The sequence below is a fragment of the Physeter macrocephalus genome, chromosome 1, assembly GCF_002837175.3.
Source record: "Physeter macrocephalus isolate SW-GA chromosome 1, ASM283717v5, whole genome shotgun sequence".
NCBI lineage: Eukaryota > Metazoa > Chordata > Mammalia > Artiodactyla > Physeteridae > Physeter > Physeter macrocephalus.
Genome location: NC_041214.2, coordinates 99,038,708 through 99,057,404, shown reverse-complemented (window position 1 = coordinate 99,057,404; position 18,697 = coordinate 99,038,708). Strand labels below are relative to the sequence as shown.

Here is an 18,697-nt window from a genome sequence, read left to right as displayed (position 1 = left end):
GGGGAGGAGAGGGTGTCGCTGTCGCTGACGGCTGAGGCGGCAGGAGGGAAGCTGGATCCCGGGCGGTGGGAGGGAAAGCGGGAGAGAGGGTCTGGCGAGGCGGCGGCGCTCAAGGCCACGCTGGGTCAGGCTTGGTTCTTGTGGAGCGGGGTGCAGGTTGCCAAGCCAGGAGGTCGGCAGAGGCCGCTGAAGCAATGCCAGTGCTCAACAGGAAAATGCGTTCGTTCAGGAGGTTTAGAAAAATGCTATGTAAAGCAGTTTGGAGTAAGCCGCCGTTAATATAAATGAGAATATTATTCTAACGGGAGAAGCAGATTGTTTCGTATTACTAAACGCCTGAAGTACCAGTGACCCAACCCAAGCCCACAAAATTCAATATCCTGAGAGCTAGAAGGAACAAATAAAGCAACACGGAAAATTAAATGCGGTTCAGATGCTTCAATAAAACCTTCATCCTCATCCATTTGTCACTCAACCTAGCACTTCTCAGAGCCAAATTCTTACCAAGTGTTGGTCCAGTACTCAGGCATAGGGGAAACAGAGGAGGCTTAAAGCCGGCAGGAAGCTCAGGGAAGATTCCAAAAAAGGATTCCTAAAAAGGGCTAAGAGGGGAAGGAAAAAAAAAAAAAAAATCGCTTTTCACTATTCAACAAAAAAAAAACCTGCCAAAATTAAAAGTTTCAGTATTGGGAGAACTCAGCAACAATTTGTCACAAAATAAGGGACTTTATTAAAAATACCATGCATACAAATAATATACTGGATTTGCAATTTGAAAACAATTTTTTTAATAGGACATGTATTTGATGTATAGTTTCTAATAGACTCAAGTCCTCTAATTTTTATCCTAGGCTTCCTTGGGACATACAGAATGCCTTAAAGAAAAAATTATTCATGCAGCTTGTTAAAGATGGTTAGACAGATTTTATTCAGTACCACTGAGGTAAGTATAGATAGGATCATTGCAGTTGAATTTTGCAGGGGGTAGAGAGATTGGGCTCAATTTCATATTAAGAGTGGGCAAGTGGGAACTTTAGCCAAGGAAAAAGGTGAGGGTCAGTGGATGGAAAATTGCTAAGAGGAGGCATTAGGGGTAAGGGAGATTTTGGTTAAACCAACCTAGCAGGATTCTTGCTGAAGACAGGCCAGGGTGATCACACATCACCTTGGGGATGGTGGAAGATGAGGAACCTGATCATATATCTAGGGTAATGGGGGTTGGGGGGAGTTCTTGTTAAAGCTGTATTTTGCAAGGAAGTGTACAAATGCCTGGCTTTGATTAGCGGTCTTTGGCAGAACCTAAGCAAAATAAATAGGCCCTGGTGGAAAAAAATGTACAAGGCCTTGACCTCATAAATAACATTAGATCTATCTTCTGAAGAATATATGTATGAAGGTCTCAGAATCCACAAAATTATTGCATCAGGTGTCAAATTTGAAGACCAGTAAAGTGTACAAATTTCTATTACATATGGAAGCCAAAACATTTTAGAATTTATGTATAAATCTTAGCTACAACACAATGTAGTAACCATAATTTAAGTATTCCATACAGAATAATCAGCTTCACATGAGAAAATTCAGTAAAACTTAACAAAGGTGTTTAAATAGTTTAATTCCACAACTTTAACGAGGTGCAATAGCCACTCTCTAAGTACTACTTAATATTCATCCTTTTCAGCAAGTTTTTAAAGCTATTTTCAGTATATGAGCATGAGAGCTGTTAGGATTAAAACGATAAGGCATTAGGAAAGCAACGTAAAATATTCTAATTCAATATTAGTGATCAGGTGAGGCCTTGGATGTTACTGCCCCTATTTAAGATGGTGGTTATTTATTCCAGTTCCCATGATGTTAGAATCTGGGGTTAAAATGCTTCTGTCTATAAGGAATGCCTCAATCTTTATATTTACATTATACATGCACAGACCTCAACCACCAGCCCCCCACACACAGACCTACAAACATTCCAAAAGATGTAGCAAGAATTCCATATAATGTTAAATAGTTTTCCTATACACAAGGAATAACAGAAAATGTAATGGAAAAAATATCCCATTTTACAACTGTGAAAAATGCTATAAAACATTTTCGTTGGTAACAATGAAACACTGATCTGTGTAGATTAAACTGTAAAATTGCTGTGGACATCAACTAAGACTTACAAATGTCAAATTGCCAAGTGACAGAAACCCAGTTCAAACTACCTTCACCAATTAAAAGAAAACCATTGGCTTGTGGTACTGGAATGATAGGGCTGCAGTTGGTCCCAGGCACAACTAGATCTGGGACTCAAGGAGGTCCCTGAGCCTTATGCTGAACATTTATTTTTTTTATCCTGTGCTTTCCTGGGGACTGTTCCTCCCGAAATCCAGTCATGTGATTCAGATAGAACTACCAATTATAATGCCCACCTCCTGTTAGCAGGTTGAACACACCATCTAGTCCCTATAGGACCTGATACTGATTTTTATATATGCTATATAAACTAGAGATTCAGTTAATTTTATGTGTTTACTTATTAACTTTGTATCCAGACATCTTGGTGAACTCTTTTATTTATCATTTATCAGTTGATTCTCTTGATTTTATGTAGAAATTCATATTATCTAACAGTGATAGTTTTTTTGTCTCTTTTCAGTGTTTGTAATATATTGTTTTTCTTATTTTGTTGGCCAGACTGACAGCAAAATGTTGAATAGTAGTTACAGTAGTGTGCATCTTTGTCTTATTTCTGCATTTTTGATGTTGCACCTTTAATTTTGTTTCTTGCTGAAAGTTCTGTTAAAGAAGTTGCTCTATCATCACAGCTTCCAAAGCACTGCATTTTAAAAATCATGAATGAATATTGAATTTTATCAAATACCTTTTCTAAATGTATAAAATAATCATAATTATTTTTATTTATTCTGTTAATGTATTGAATTATAATGATAGATTTACCTAGATAAATTTTCTTAATTTTATTACTATTCAGTAAATAATATGTTTAACTTACTATTATTTTTATTTTGGAATTTGCAAACTTCTGACATTAGTATTCATAAGTGGCATGGACCTTGTTGAACCTTTCATCCAATTTTGAAATTTTATTAGACTAGCTTCTTCGAATTAGTTGGGAAAATTTTGTCTTTTACCGTACTTATGGTTTTTTTCCTTTTTTTAAAAAGGACAGATCTTTATTTTCTCAATTCTGTAGTTTTTGGTTATTGTATCTTTCTCCCTCTTCCTTAGTCATTTTGGTAATTTAAATTTTCTTAGAAAAATATTTATTCTAGATTTTCAAATTTATTTGTTAAATTTACATATTGTTACTTTTATCACTTATCTTTTTAAAGTTTCCATAATTAGTGTCTATCCCAGCACCATATTTATTTCTTAGTGAACAGATTATTTTATTTGTTCATGTATTTATTTGTTTATATAATTGTGTTTGCAATTTACCTATTTCGTTTTTAAATTGTTTTAGCTACATACATCTGAATCATCTTCCTACATAAGGGGAATGTTATAATTTTACCTTATCTATTACCGTGTAATAAACTATTCCAAAACTTAGTGACCTAAAACAACCACTCATTTATTTGCTCCTGATTATGTGAATTAGCAATTTGGGCTCTACAGCTCTATGTTTGGGGCTTCGCTCCAGATCACACAAATGTCAAAATTTCCACTTGTTTCCCCTTTATCCTATTAGAGTCACTCTATGGTAAGCCTTCTCAGTACATGCACAGACTCTATAGATACTCCTCAGGAAAAAGTAGTTGGAAAACGCAGCTTACCCAGGAGAAGCTCTTCTTTCTCTAGTATTTTAATTCATGAGTTCCTCTTTGCATCCACAAGTCTCTGATGTTTTTAAAAATATAGTTTTTGTGATTTATCTCATGTTTTTCCTAGTTCAAGTGGGAGTTATGGCCTGTTACTGTCTTCTCCATCCTGTCTGGAGGCAGAAGTGAATGTTTTAATTTCAGATATAGTATTTTTCAGTTGTAGAATTTCTGTTTGATTCCTTTTGATGAAGTTTTGTCTATGCTGAAATTTTCCATCTTTTCCTCTTATTCTAAACATATTAAACATATTTATTGTAACATACTTGAGTAAAACTCCCACACCTGTGAGCCTGTATTTATTGTTGTTTTCCTTTCGTGTGACTCATTCATTCCTGTTTTTTAGCGTGGCTCATAATTTTTTACTGAATGCTGTATATTGTGATGAACAATTGTGGAGATTAAGCTTCTTCTGGGAGGCAGAGTTCAAACACAAACAGATCACCTTGATCCTTGTAAAGGTTGTTAGTGTTTATTCAGGCAGGTCTGTTTCAGGCAGATTTATTTCCATAGGCATAGCCTTTCTGGGGTCTCAAATAAAAGTCTGGGTGTTACAGTTTCTCCTTTACTTTAGCAATCTCTGAACTCCATCCTCTGTCTCCCAAGCAAGCAATTTCTGCTCAACCATAGCCTCATAGTTACTGTTTTGTTACTCTGTTGCATATCCAGCTTAAAAGTTCACAAATTCCTCAAGGGGAAATCAAACACAGAGTTTTAGACTGACTTCTCTGTCACTCCTTCCTCTGAAATTTTGTCACTCAAGCTTCAAGCACTTCAGCAGAGTCAAACCCTATCCTCTCTTGCCTCTTCCTAGTGAGCCTGTAGCTTTCTACTCAGACTCTGTTCCCTCACTTTGTGAATTAGAAATGTCTCAGAGAAGGGGCCACGTTGCCTTTAGAGCTCTCCTCTTTGTGCTTCCCTTCTCTCAGAAATCATAGCCCCTTAAACCCTGTCTGTATCAGCTGTCTTCAAACAAAGTTTTATATATTTATATTTTATTTGAGTTTTATCGTTGTTTCTGACACAGAAGTAATCTAATATGAGCACTCCATTTTAACTAGAATTCCTGTGAATTAATATAAATCACTTCACCAAGCTGAATATACAAACCCAGGCCACAAGTCTTTTAATACTCAAATGTTCCTAACCGTTGTCAAATAGAGCAAGTATGACTTTCATCTAAACTCAGAATGTCCTAATGATAAGTCTGAGATTTTCAGAGTTGCTTACTAAGTCCAAGGGATAATTTTTACTCATTGCATCATGACCAGAATATGTGATTTATTCACTAGGGAGGGTTTTTATTGATGCTGTTGCTTCCATCCAGTGTTGCTTTGAAAATTGATGGGTCTCTGTTTATGGTAGATAGTGTTTTAGAGTCTGATACGTATGTCACTACAACTGGTTCCACTCTGATTTCTGTAGTGTGGAAACCCCTTTCCCTGTGTTAGTGTCACAACCGTGGGATTCAAATCTTATAGTGATTTTATTGTAGGGCTCTTTCAGAGAGAGAGAAAGGGAGTTTTCTCTTGGAAAGGTGGTGGCATCAGAAGAATTTCTTGCTTCAGCCATATGCTGAGCCATAACAAGCCCTTTCCTACAAATTTTGTGTCCTAATTCTGAAGTAAGAATGGAATTATTTCACTCATTGTCCTAAGGTCTGCTCCAGATTCTGTCACTGGTTAAATCACATTTTGGCTAAGGAAAAATTTATGATGATACCAAAGAGCAATCATTTAAATGAAATTTACCCAACAAGGTTCTCTCTTTCTGGGGCTCTGTTGTTCAGTGAATGCCTCAATTTTGACATGAGGACCACTTTTAGTGTTAAAGAATGTCCACAGACGTGGTTTATATCGGAAAGCTACTAGAGAGATATATTAATTTCCTGGTGTGTTGTAACAAATTATCACAAACTTAGTGGCTTAAAACAATACAAATTTGTTATCTTACAGGTTTGGACATCAGAAGACCAAAATCAATCTCAGTGAGCTAAAATCAAGGTGTTGCAGGACCTTTTCTAGTTTCTGGAAGCCACTGCATTCCTTAGCTTGTGGCCCCATCCTCCATCTTCAAAGCCAATAGCATAGCATTTTCTAATTGCTCTCTCCCTAATTCTGTCTAACATCTTCTTTTTCTGTCATTCCTTGCCTCCCTCTTATGAGCATCCTTGTGATTACATTGGGCTACTTGGATAATCCAGAATAATCTCCGCATCTCAAGAGCCTTAATCACATCTGCAAAGTCTCTTTTGCTATGTAACACATTCACAGGTTCTGAGGTTTAAAATATGGACACCTCTGGGGGTAGAGGGGACGATTATTCATCCTACCACAGAAAGCTTCTTGCCACTTTCATCACTGTACTCTCAAATAAGCCCAAGGAATATAGGGCTCTAATTTTTAAAATTGAATTTAATATTCTAAACATAATTCCCTAGGTCTTAACAACAGTCCTTGAGCGGATCTTTCTTTTATAGAATTCCATAACCCGAGGATTAAACTGCTGAATTTCTATAGCTCAAGAATTTCAGGACTATTTCCTAATGTGTAGACCTTCAGAGGGTTAGGGTGGATTAGGTAGAGATGGCAAGTAGGGTTTCTACATTGCTAATTGTTTTTTAGAGAACAGGTTTAAAATCTGTTCTTTTAAGATCTTTTGAAATTATGCAACAGGTGTCAGTTTGGAAATAGCTCAGTTTATCAGAGATCAATTACATATCCCTCACAGGGCAATGGAAAATGCAATGGCATCTAATCAAGAATCACAGCCGGGAAGCTAGAGTCAGAAGAAAGACCAAACTCCACCAAAGTTTCTTCTTCATCTCCTTCCACAAATCCAGTAAGCCTATTCTCTAATAGAGAGTTATTTTACTTTTTGTCTATTTGTAATTGGCAGAAAGAAACAAAAAGACCTTTGGTGACATGTTTTTTTCTTGAAGAATATGATTTTTACATTATGACAGAGGTCTCCAGCTTTGTGAACCCTTCCAAAAGTGAATTATGCCTCTAGGTAAAGAAATACTAACCCTCATCACCTGCTAGAGAAAATATAAGAGAAATTTGAGAGATTGGTCTCTTTTTTGCAAATCTTGCATCCCTAAACTGTGCAGAAAATTAATATGCCGTGTATTAAATCTCCAGAGAAGATTTGTTTAAAACCTCTTTAGTAACTCCAGTGTTTCTTCAACGTCTTAGAATTTTAATGTTTCCAGGTTTATGAAATGCACCTAAATGATATTCTAAATGCCAAGGACATTTTAAGTTTCAAAACAGGATGCCTTTCTGAGATTAAAATTTAAACAACTGTCCTCATAAAAATCATTGGAAAGGACAGAAGCCACAGGGGGAAATGACAATAAACTTTTAAGTTTGAAGACTGAACTGGTATTTTGAAAAAGAAAATGCCTATTTTCAGCGCCTTTTAAAGATATACAATAAATTTGGTTCAAGAATATACAAGTATATTATGTTAACTTGATTTTCTTGGCCTATTTAGAGATCATAAACCCCCCAAAAATGTAAGGCTTTTTTCCCCCAGTTTTTTAACAAGTCATCATGAAAAATGTTTTCCTTGCCTTCTAATCTTATCATTTCCTTCAAGCCTTCATAGGCTATACACTTTGCAAATAATGTTCAAAACTGTGAGACTACAGTACTGTCATTTTGAATGAAAATTTTTCTTTGCATCCATACACATTTCTCATTATGGCCAGTACTGATAAGCTCACTATGGGGCAGAAGTCTGGCTTTGGAACCAAGAGCTTTAAAAATGTTCAAGGGTTTGACTCAAAGGCTAGTACTGTTGAAAGCATATAAGAACTAAACTCTTGGAATAGGTGGTTATATTTTCCGGAAATTGGGATGATTTAGATTTGTAGGACAAACAAAGGAGTGGTTCCTTATAAACAAAAGGTCTAGGAGCATATAATCACAACCCTTGCTAGCTCTTTTATTTACTGTCTCTCCTCAGGCATTTTAGTGCTTCCCATTATCAGCAGTGTAAGAGAAGTGGTACATATGTCTGAAGTAAATTTGAGTACCTTCCTAGAGGAGCAGAAGACCAAGGGAAAGGGAAGGAAAGCCATTTAGACCTATTTCCTGATTCTCATTTTGAACACCTTGATTTACTTTAATCTGTACATACTGGATCAGTGCTTGCTTTCCTTCTTGTCAATATTGCCTACACTTCAAATTTAGAGATAATATAAAATTTGAATTTGGTAGGAATGCAAAGCATAAACCTTGAAAATTATTGCATTATGCATTGTTATTTGCATTTATATATGATGATTTAAATATGATTTATATATGGCTTAAATATTGTAGGAAAAGTCTTTTTCTCATTCTCCTCCAAGGCTAATAGAAGTTTGAACTCTAAACATTCATTTCTTTATGTACTGTACATATGTTTATTGAGAACTTCCTAATTTTGCTAAATATTGCACACATAAATACAAATTAGTCATGGTCCCTACTCATCACTAATCACACAGTCTACTAAAAGAAACGTGTTAATTCTGTTACAATCTAATAAGGGCCATGGTGGAGGTACATTTTAATACCTAACATTTATTAAATACTTACTATAAACCTAGGAACTGTATGTACAGTTGATTTTTCTAATAGTTTTATGAGTTAAGTACAATTATTATCTCCAGTAATACAGATGAAGAATTGAGGCTTAGCAAGGTTAAAAGCATAGTGAATTCAAGGAGTGTCAAATAGTTTACTGTGATTGACATCTATGTTACAGTTGAGGTATCCTTTATTGTGGGATAGAATTGACTCTTGAGATTTTTCTTTTTTTGGTAGACTGGTTGAAATATCATCTAATACAGCTATCCTCTTTTTCAATCTCTATGTTAACCATCAAACTTATGGCCTGCTTGTCTGATTCCCCCCAGTGCTCTGCCCATTTGTCAGAGCCTAAGGGTGATGGGGGTGAAAAAGTCTTGGAAAGAAGGGGCCAAAACCCCTCTAACAATAACAGATGCATGGGAGAAGAGAAAAGTCCAGAAAAGGATAAAAACAACACCCAAAGAGAGATTTCCAAAACAGTAACTGCAGACAAAAGAATGAAACCATAGGGATGTCAAACCTCTTGTGTCATATTGGAAGTTTTAGCCCTTAGCACTGGAGCCCACCAGTGCTCTTGGCCTTGATCCACATAATCTTTCTTTATTCATGATGGTGTTGGAAGGAGAGGAAGCCTTAAACCTCCTTTGGAAACTGGAGTATAAAATAGATAATAATCCTCCAATGGGGGCATGTAGAATGGGCATCTAACCAGCTATTGAGAGGGTGATGAAATGATCTAAACCATTTTTGAACTTTTTTGGTAAATTTTAGTCAGTACTGTCCTTTAAAGTAGCAAATTGGTTCTTTTGCCTGAATAATAAATTAAGATTTTTCTGACCAACGGACATATTATATTCAACTTAGTTCTTAAAGATCATGATATTTGCATTATTTCTGTTTTGTTTCCAAATCTGGTTCTAATAATGGCCTTTTCAATGGAGGAATAATCCAGTCTTGGAGCCACTAAATTGTGCAAAACAAACACTACTGAATTAGTCAGGAGTCTACATTTGCAAGTAGAAGAAACCCAACTCAAATTATTTTAAATGATAAATTATACTATATTAGCTTCCATATGAAGATAGTACCTCATTGCTATTACCAGAAAACAGTCTCTCCGGTTCTTTCTTGGATTTTTTTCTTCACTTTGGCTTTATTCTCAGGTGGGCTATCTCTCTGTAATGGCAAAGATGGTAATGAGAACTTCAGGCATACATGATCTTCAGCACAAACTGGTTGAAATAATAAATGTACTGGCCCACATAACAGAAGTCCAGGTGTAGTACAGTTTTGGATGTGGTTTGATCAAACTCTCTGGGATTCTCTTAGCCCATCTTTGTGTGTTAGCTGTAGTTATAGTGGTCCTAGGCCTTACAGATGCCACATCATCAGAGTAAGTAAATCTTTTCCCTCAATTATTGGACAAAAATTCTGAATTTCATTCTGTGAGGACCAACTAAAGTCATCGCCCATTCTGGAACCAATATCTAGAGCAAGAGATTTAGAAACTCTGTCGATTGGCTTATATTAATCAGGACCCACTTCTGGAGTTGTATCAGTCCAACCCAAACGCCTGTTACATAATGGGTGGCAGGTAAGATGGATACTGAAAAAGGTAATAACCAAAACCACGGAATGCAAATTTCTGTAAAGTCCTGGGGGTTTCCCATTGGGAGCATTCCATTGACTGACACAAGCCTCAGGCTTATCTAGGCCCCACTGGATTAAAAGTAGAGAATGACTGGGTCTCCATATGGCAGAGAGGAGTTTGGGGAGCTCTAGGTACTATACTAAATATGCTTTTGTACTATATGTACTGTACTTTTTAGATCACATCTCCAATTGCTCTATTTTATATTCTGCATGGAGATTAATCTTGTCTACTACCATGGACACATAGAGTAGAAAAATTATATTTTAGAATTCTTGAACACTAACAGCTGAATTTTTATTTAGAGTATGAAAAGATTAGATAATTTCCAATGGGTGGAAAAAAATTGAGATTTACAGCATTTCTTACATAGAAGGAAGCAATATTTGTTTTTCTGGAAATGAAAGCTGCAAGAAAGTAAATCATGTTTTAGGAGAAATTGGTAGAAAAAGACAGTTTCTCCCTATCCTTTCATAAAATGTGAGAATTAGCATGGCTTTCAAATAAATGCAGTGGTGGCTGATACAGGGACTTAATTCTAATGAAAGGACACACAATAGTCTTTGGTATTAGGAAGAATAGTTATGCAATTTTTTCTTAATTAGAAAAATATAGTACAAGTAATTTGATCCTGCATACATTTAAAAAAATATATTATTGCCTTTCTTGCATCTTTATTGGTACCTTTAAAGTTAAAGTTGAAGCTTTAAAATTTTGTAAAAGTTTCAGATTCAAGTATAGACTTCCAAGGAAGGATCAAAGTTATGAGATGTAATTTAAGAATATTGCTAAGTAAAATACTTCCAAGGTACGCTATCTTTGATTTATCTTTTCTATTAAAGATTAATAGTTTGAAATGTCAAAACATCACAGACTTGAGAAAAACTTCAGCCTTGTAGAGTTACTCTGTATACTTATATATAATGAGCCTCCAGTGTGCTGTCAGAATGCAGTGTGGAGCTGAAGCCTGAGAGATAATATCCCACCTCCCCTGCTCTATGCCCCAAGGTGGGTGTGGTTAGTGGTGGGGCATTCAAACAGCTGACAATATACATAGCTGATATTTTCTGGCCCACCTTCATTTGTCACTCTGCCTCTCCATAGTTATTTTTTCACTTCCAGGTATGTTTTTTATTTGAGCCGAGAACTGAGAAATGAAAAGTTTTTCCAGCAGACATTCAGTGCTGTGAATGCACAGTAGTGGTTGATTCTTCATTTCTAGTGGAGGTAAATTAAATGCAGGAGAAAACAATAGATTAGATAAACTATTCTTTCTGCTATCTGGAAGAAGTCGTATAGGACACCCCACATCTGAAAGAAAGAATTCATCTGTCATTATTGAAAATAGCGTATAACAAATATATTTGAGATAATTTTAAAATTAGTTTTAGAAAGAATATCAGGATTAGATTTCACTCCAATTTAATATGTTCTCCCTGAGGATCTCAGTGTGTGAACACTGTGCCAGCTCCTTAGGGAAGATACATAATACCTCTACCTTCAAAGAGCTGATGGTCTCAATAACTAGAAAGGCACACATGCAGCTTGCAATGAAAGACGCAAGACAGCATATAATAAATGGATAGTGTTTTAGTCAGTTATTTTCATGTCCAGTCAAAAAAGACTCCCTGGGGATTTTCATTAGAATTTATGTGGTAAAAAGAGAGGTGACATCTCATGGAGCTCCAGGATAAAAATCCATGCCATCGCAATATAGGAAGGTGGAATGTTGGAAACTTTTTCTGAATTCGAGACAGCTAGTAGGACCCCTGCACAAATGCTCTTCCATTAGTGTGATATGACTACTTGCTAGGTATATTTTTTTTCTCTGTCTTCCTTTCTGCTGTCCTCTCTTCTAGAGTTCAAGTTCGAATTCCTGAGGGAGAATCTGTTCGACTTAACTAATTTTGCTGAGCTTTTCTTGCCCAGCAATGGCTAGTGGGTATATAAACTGTTTGTTGGGGTTGGGGAGAGGAAGAGTGGTCTGTGATGAAGGACACTGCTCCCTTGGGGTACCTCTTCCACCAGGTTTTGTAAGTATGTGGCAGGGGGTACCATAACCAACATGAAAACAGCAGTAAGCATATTGGTAATAAATGCTCTGGGAAATCAAAGAAGGGAGTACTTAATATGGAATTGTTAGCCTAGTGAAACTTCATGGCAAAGGGGGATTTGAACTGTGTCCTGAATGGTGAGCAAGAATCTAGTTGTAGAGAATAGGGAGGGAGGGATTCCAATATAAAAATGTTGTACTACCTGAATAATAGCTACAAAACTCATAGTAACTGGGACAAATTTTTAATATAACTTAAAAAAATTTGACTGTGAGCCCAAAAACACTTATAGCATTTAATTAGTCAGATTAAGGACTAATTTTCTAGCTGTGGAGGTGAAGCCAGGAGCATTTTTTTTTTAATCTCCCTACTAACTGAGTGGGTCTTTATGCAGAGATGTGATCTCAAAGTAGAGATAAGCATATGCTGACTATATTGCCATCCTAACATGAACTAAGGGGAATAAAAGGGAAAATCCCTAGCAAAGAGTAAGAGTTAGGAAGTACAGTTTCTTACAACTCCATGTGAATTATTTTAGCCAGTAGATTGAGGCAGAAGTGGAAGTATGTCAGTGGTCAGCCTAGGTCCAGAGGACTTGCTTTTTTTTTTTTAATCTTTGTGCACTTCTGCCATTACCACAGGAAGACGAGGCCTCACCAGTTTGCTGGACCCAGGAAAAGAATGAGAGACATGCAGATCATAAGTGCCCCAGCTGGGTTACTCCCATCAGCCCATTCTAGATCAGCCAGCCTCTAGTCAAATCACTGATGAATGAGCTAAGTAAATGACACTGAGATTTAGAAGTTCTTTTTCACATAGTGAGAGCGGAGACAGGCAGATTTCTTCAAAATATGTCTGTAGATGTGGTAGCTTTAACCAGAATGGGGTTGTGGGCATGACTGGCACTCAAAGTGCCACAGACTTCCCTCCAGCAAAGAGGTGTTTCCTTTAAAGCCCAAGACATAGAGACCACAAACAAGTCAAAAGATTGATCAAACAAAAAACTCCAATAAGGAAAAATTGTATCTCCCTGTGTAACTACATATACAAAAATCTTAATTCTTGGTGCTCTAGGCTCTGAGTATGGCTGGTAAATTCAATGTAATGGTTTTAAACCTGGCAGGGGAAGGAGCCCCAGGCATCTATTGGAAGGGCAAATCTATTAGTAGCTGAGACTTTCTCATACCTTTCCTTAATTTAAGCAACACTCATGGGGAGCTGTAGAAAATGCAGGACAACATAGATATTTGACAGGATCAAGAAGTGCACATGGCGTTTCAGGTATGACTTGGGCCAAAACCCAGTATCCAAGAGCTAGACTTCCTCTGGGGAAGGATCTTGGCTTTATGAGGTGGGAATGTCAGTGTAGCTGTTAGAGTATCCTAGAGATGGCTGAGACTACAAAGAAGCTTTTCATAGCCTTTACTCCTTATGGCTCAGGACAAGAGTGACCACCATTAGTGTGCGTGGGTCATTTGTAAGCATGATAGCCAATATTGCAATTTGCCTCCCACATGCTATTTAATAATTTTACCTTGATTTTATTTAAATACTTTCTTTTGGTACTCTGTGTAACATGTTTTCAAGGAAAAGGGGGAGTACGTGTAAAGATTTGTAAAATGTAGACTGAGATTTTCCCAGGCATAAGGTATGGCTCAAAACTAAAGAAGTGTGTAACACTTAAAGGTATAAAGAACAGTGTACACCATTTTCTCTGTCTCTATATGTTTCTCCTGTGGTTGAAAAGACAAAATTCTTATATATATAAGAACAATTATTGACTATGGGAAAATCTTAACTGGCCAAGGAGCTTTCTGGAAAAAGTCTTATTCTATAAAATCTTTTAGGATAATATTCAGCATAATAAAGATAAGGTTGTAACAACAGCATTTAATTTTTTCTCTTTCTAAATTGGTAAATATGTTAGAAATAGTAAACTATGCTATAGTCTAGGCCAAACTACTATTAATTCTTTAAAAGCCTTTTAATTTATGACTATGCTATGGCAATGTGGTCAAGTAAATGAAGACTAATATAGGTATGAGTCAGACAGTAAAACATTATCATTCTTAATGTATTATACTTTTATGACTATACATCTTATTTTATTTGAAAATGTTAAACTTGTGATAATGCAGAAAGGACTTCTTCCTTACAGTGTTAATTCTGAAAATTTTAGGCTTTAAGAACCAATTTTGGCGTTTATGAAATGGATAAGATTTCTTGGTTCTTTTTATATTGTTAATACATGTAGGATAATATACCACTACATAAGTGTCTCCAGGCATATAAATAACAACAAATACTGCTATAATATCCACCTTGAAATGAGTTTTTAATTGGTTTGATGACTATAGTAGCAATTCCCAAAATATGCTAGCTCTGTTTACTTTTAATTTTATTCAGCATATGGGCATAGGAAATCATTAACATTTTCCAATTCCAAGGACGAATGTGTTTAATTTTAAAATAACTCAGAACAGTTTCATGTTTTTCATTATGAAGTTCAAGCAAGAAATATAAATACAGAAACTTGGGTCTGCTGCTGTTTTTCTATATAAATTTGGTCAAGCTGTCAAGGATATGATTACAGAGAGCTTGTGGATCAACTATTTGGGCTTTCTTTAACCATCAACTCAACTGAACACATGGTGCAATATTATTTTCACCAATAAGCCAGTTATTGGAAAACATTCATACAGTGTAGACATGTTTTTAACCTCAATTTTGTCTGTCATCAATTCTGAATATTCTTTTCATACAGAGAAGAGGCTGTACTGATTGGTGCCATATCTGGTAGTGTAGTATCAGAAAATGACAGGAGTTTGGGTTTGAGTCTTAGTCCACACAGCCAGCTTGCAATAAATATAACTTTCATCTCTTATTTCTCAACTGAATTTTATTTCAACTTTGAGACCTCATTCTCCTGAGTGTTGGAAACACAATCACTTTGGGATTATACCCCTGTTCTCCCACTGTTGAGTTCAAGATCCATTGAACTTGTAAAATGCCAAGTCATTGTGAGTGGGGGTAGAGGGAATGGTTCTAAAATATGGTTTTATATGTGTGTATATATATATATATATATATATATATATATATATATATATAATGGAATATTATACATCCATTAAAAATGTTTATAGTTTTTATTAACAAAGGGGAAATTATTCTGATCACTAAGCTTAAAAAAGCATATTACAAAATTAAATGTATGACTTTATATAAAAATGTGCATTAAAAATACAGGAATTATGTCAAGATTAAAGCAGTGTTTGCCTCTAAGTAGTGGGTACTTCTTTTCCCACCTGCTCATACTAATATCAGCAAATTTTCAGCCTGTGATCCTCTGCAGGATGTATTTTCTATAGAAACATTCTCAAATACAAAATACCACATCATTATAACAGATGGTGATAACTGATCCAGATAAGTCACTCTTACTTCCCACCATCCAACTGATAGGATCTTTGCCAAATGATCTCTCTAGGAAATCTTACAGTGCCCATGTTAAGAAAAAGTCTATTTTAGCTCTCTTTAAATGTTACAAAAACAAGGGAGCAGAAATGATGAAATATAGCCTTTAGTGTAGGGTTTTCTGAGTAAATTGTGTTTCTGAGACTAGCAGCGCCAGTGTTACTAGGAAACTTGTTAGAAATACAGATTCCTGAGCCCCTCTAGAGACCTGCCTAATCAGGAACTCTAGAGATGAGGCCTAACAGTCTGTGCTTTAACGAGCCTTGTAGGTGATTCTGATGCTTGACTGTAAGAGCAGCTGGCCTGAAGACCAAATCTGCCCACTTACTGTATATAAAATGTTATTGGAACACAGCCTTGCTCACTGTCTATGGCTGCTTGGAGGCTACAATAGCAAGCTTGATTAGTTTCGACAGAGACCTCAAGGCCCACAAAGCCTAAAATATTTATCCTTTACAGAAAGTTTGCCAGCCCCTGATCTAGAGAATAAAAACCTCTTGAATTTTAACTCATACATATTTTTTCTCCCTTGGAAGTACAAAGTTTATGTTAAGCATTTACCCCATGACAGGTGTTTTATGACAAAATATCTGTGAACTTATGACTTTAATTGAATATGCTGATGTGGATTCTATTAATGTAGAGACTTTTTGGGGAATGTGGAGTGATCATTCTTGCCTACTATCATTAACTTCTGTTCTATAAATAAATATTAAATCCAAAAAAATTCTTAAAAATGAAATCAGAAAGGCATATATTGCTGTGTTAAAGTAAGAAAATAAATCTAAAGGGTTCCACCTGCTGGTAGAAATTAAAAATGACTACAAATTAAAATGCATTTTAAAAATTATCTGGTAAGTCAAAAGTGATAGTTACTGAAGTTTAGATGGAAAGGACTATCATCTAGTTTCTTTAAAAAACGAACTGACATTGAATATAAAAATAAAATTATAATCCATTTTAATAGATTACACAAACATACAGGTAGCAAGTTTTTTTCTGACGATAAGCTTTGTGAAGGTATAGTCCCATCACTAAAGTGCTACTATGCAAATATGTATAAATAATTTTGTCATATGATTTAGAGTTCCATAAAGCACTCAATTGTTACAGAAAGTTTTGTATTTTTAATTTAAAAAACCGTAAAGTTATGAAACTACAGAAACACATTTAGTAATAATTTTATTACTTAAATGGAAATTCTTCATTAAATAATTTAGCATAAATATGTCATAATACATTTTATTTCTTAGAAAGATAAATGTGTCGGTCAGGACAGACTCTGCTATGCTGTGATAAAGGATGATGCCTAAATCTCAGTGGCTCACAACAACAAAGGTTGTTTTCTAGTTCACATCTGTTATGGCTTGCCTGCAGGTCTGCTCCACTTGTGTCTTCATTTGGGGACCCAGGTTGTTGAAACAGCTTTATCTGGAACGTAACTGGACATCTTGACACAGAGAAAGAGACTCGATCCATACACACACTTTTTCCTTTTTTAAAACGTCTGTATTGAGGTATAATTTCCATGCCATAAGTCTACCAATTCTAAGTGTACAATTCAATGACTTTCAGCAAATTTATGGAGTTGTGCAACTGATCACTGCAATCCAATTTTAGAACATTTCATTTTCATCACCCCCAGAACATCTCCCGTCCCCATGTGCAGCGAATTCCCATTCCTACTCCTGGCCCTAGACAAAAATTAATCTGCTTTCTGTCTAAAACGTTTCCCTTTATGGACATTCCATATAAATGGAAAGATATGTAATCTTCTGTGTCTGACTTATTTCACTTGGCATGTTTTTGGGGTTCATCTATGTTGCAGCATGTATCAGTTTATTTCCTTTTATTACTAAATGATTATCCATTGTGTGGATATATTGCATTTTTTTAATCCATTCACCAGTTGATGGAAATTTGTGTTGTTTCAGGTTTTTTACTATTACATGTAAAGCTGCTGTGTACATCAACACACAGTATTTGTATGGACATCATGTTTTTATTTGTCTTGGTTAGATACCTGGGAGTAGATTTGCTGGGTTGTATGATAAATCCATGTGTAACTTATTAAGAAACTGCCAAACTTTCACAGCGTGACTAGCCATTTTACGTTCCTACCAGCAACATATGAGAGTTCCACTTTCTCCATTTCTTTGCCAAAACTTATTATTATTTGTCTTTTTTATTATAGCCATTTCAGTGGGTATGGAGTGGTAGTTCATTGCAGTTTTAGTTTATATTTTCTTGTTCAAATGACTAATATGGTTAAGCATCTTTTCATGTGCTTATTAACCATATCTTTGGTGAAGTATCTATCCAAATCCTTCACCAGTTTTTTTAGTTGTCTTCTTTTTGAATTTCAAGAGCTCTCTATATATTGTGGATAAAATCTTTCTCAAATATATAATTGGAAGATATTTTCTCCCAGTCTGTGGCTTGTCTTTTCATTTTCTTAAAGTGTCTTTCGAAGCACAAAACATTTTTAATTTTTACAAAATACAATTTATCAAATTTTTTTTCTTTTATGAATTATGCTTTGGTGTCACATCCAAGAACTCTTTGCCTAACCTAAGGTCATGAAGATTCTCTATTATGTTTCCTTCTAGAAATTTTATGGTTTGTGATTCTTGTATTTAGGTCTGTAATTCATTTTGAGTCAGCTTTTCTGTTTAGTATGAGGAAATCTGCATCATTCTTAATTTCTCCCCATTAAATTTCTGATTAGTTTGCCAGTCTATTGTTGCCCTAAACTTAATTCACAACTTAAGGATACCTGTGATATTGTCCCTCCTGAATGTCACAAAGTTCACTATTGTTTTTGACAATACCCTGGATGTGGGAATTTTCCACTCTGTCCAAATCAAGTAGACTCAAGTAGTCTATTTCCATAGTAAAAATGATGATTTTCATGGTCTGCCTGCCCTGAGGAAGGTGTAGGAGTAGCCCCAGGCTAAAATGCCATAAATACCTACTGTTCTTACCCAAGGTTCAGTAGTTTTTCTTGAGTAGATGTTTCTTTTTCTTTTTTTTTTAAATCTTTATTGGAATATAATTGCTTTACAATGGTGTGTTAGCTTCTGCTTTATAACAAAGTGAATCAGTTAT

At 35.6% G+C, this 18,697-nt stretch overlaps 1 long non-coding RNA gene across 1 annotated transcript in view; it reads left to right on the top strand.

Moving 5' to 3' along the window:
- The first annotated feature begins 854 nt into the window (after positions 1-854).
- The window catches only part of LOC114486792 (uncharacterized), a 28,103-nt gene continuing 10,260 nt past the window's right edge, over positions 855-18,697 (top strand). Inside the window, exons 1-2 of the long non-coding RNA XR_003681090.2 lie at positions 855-943; positions 6,558-6,668. This is a non-coding gene — a long non-coding RNA (uncharacterized lncRNA). The remainder of the gene's footprint in view (positions 944-6,557; positions 6,669-18,697) is intronic.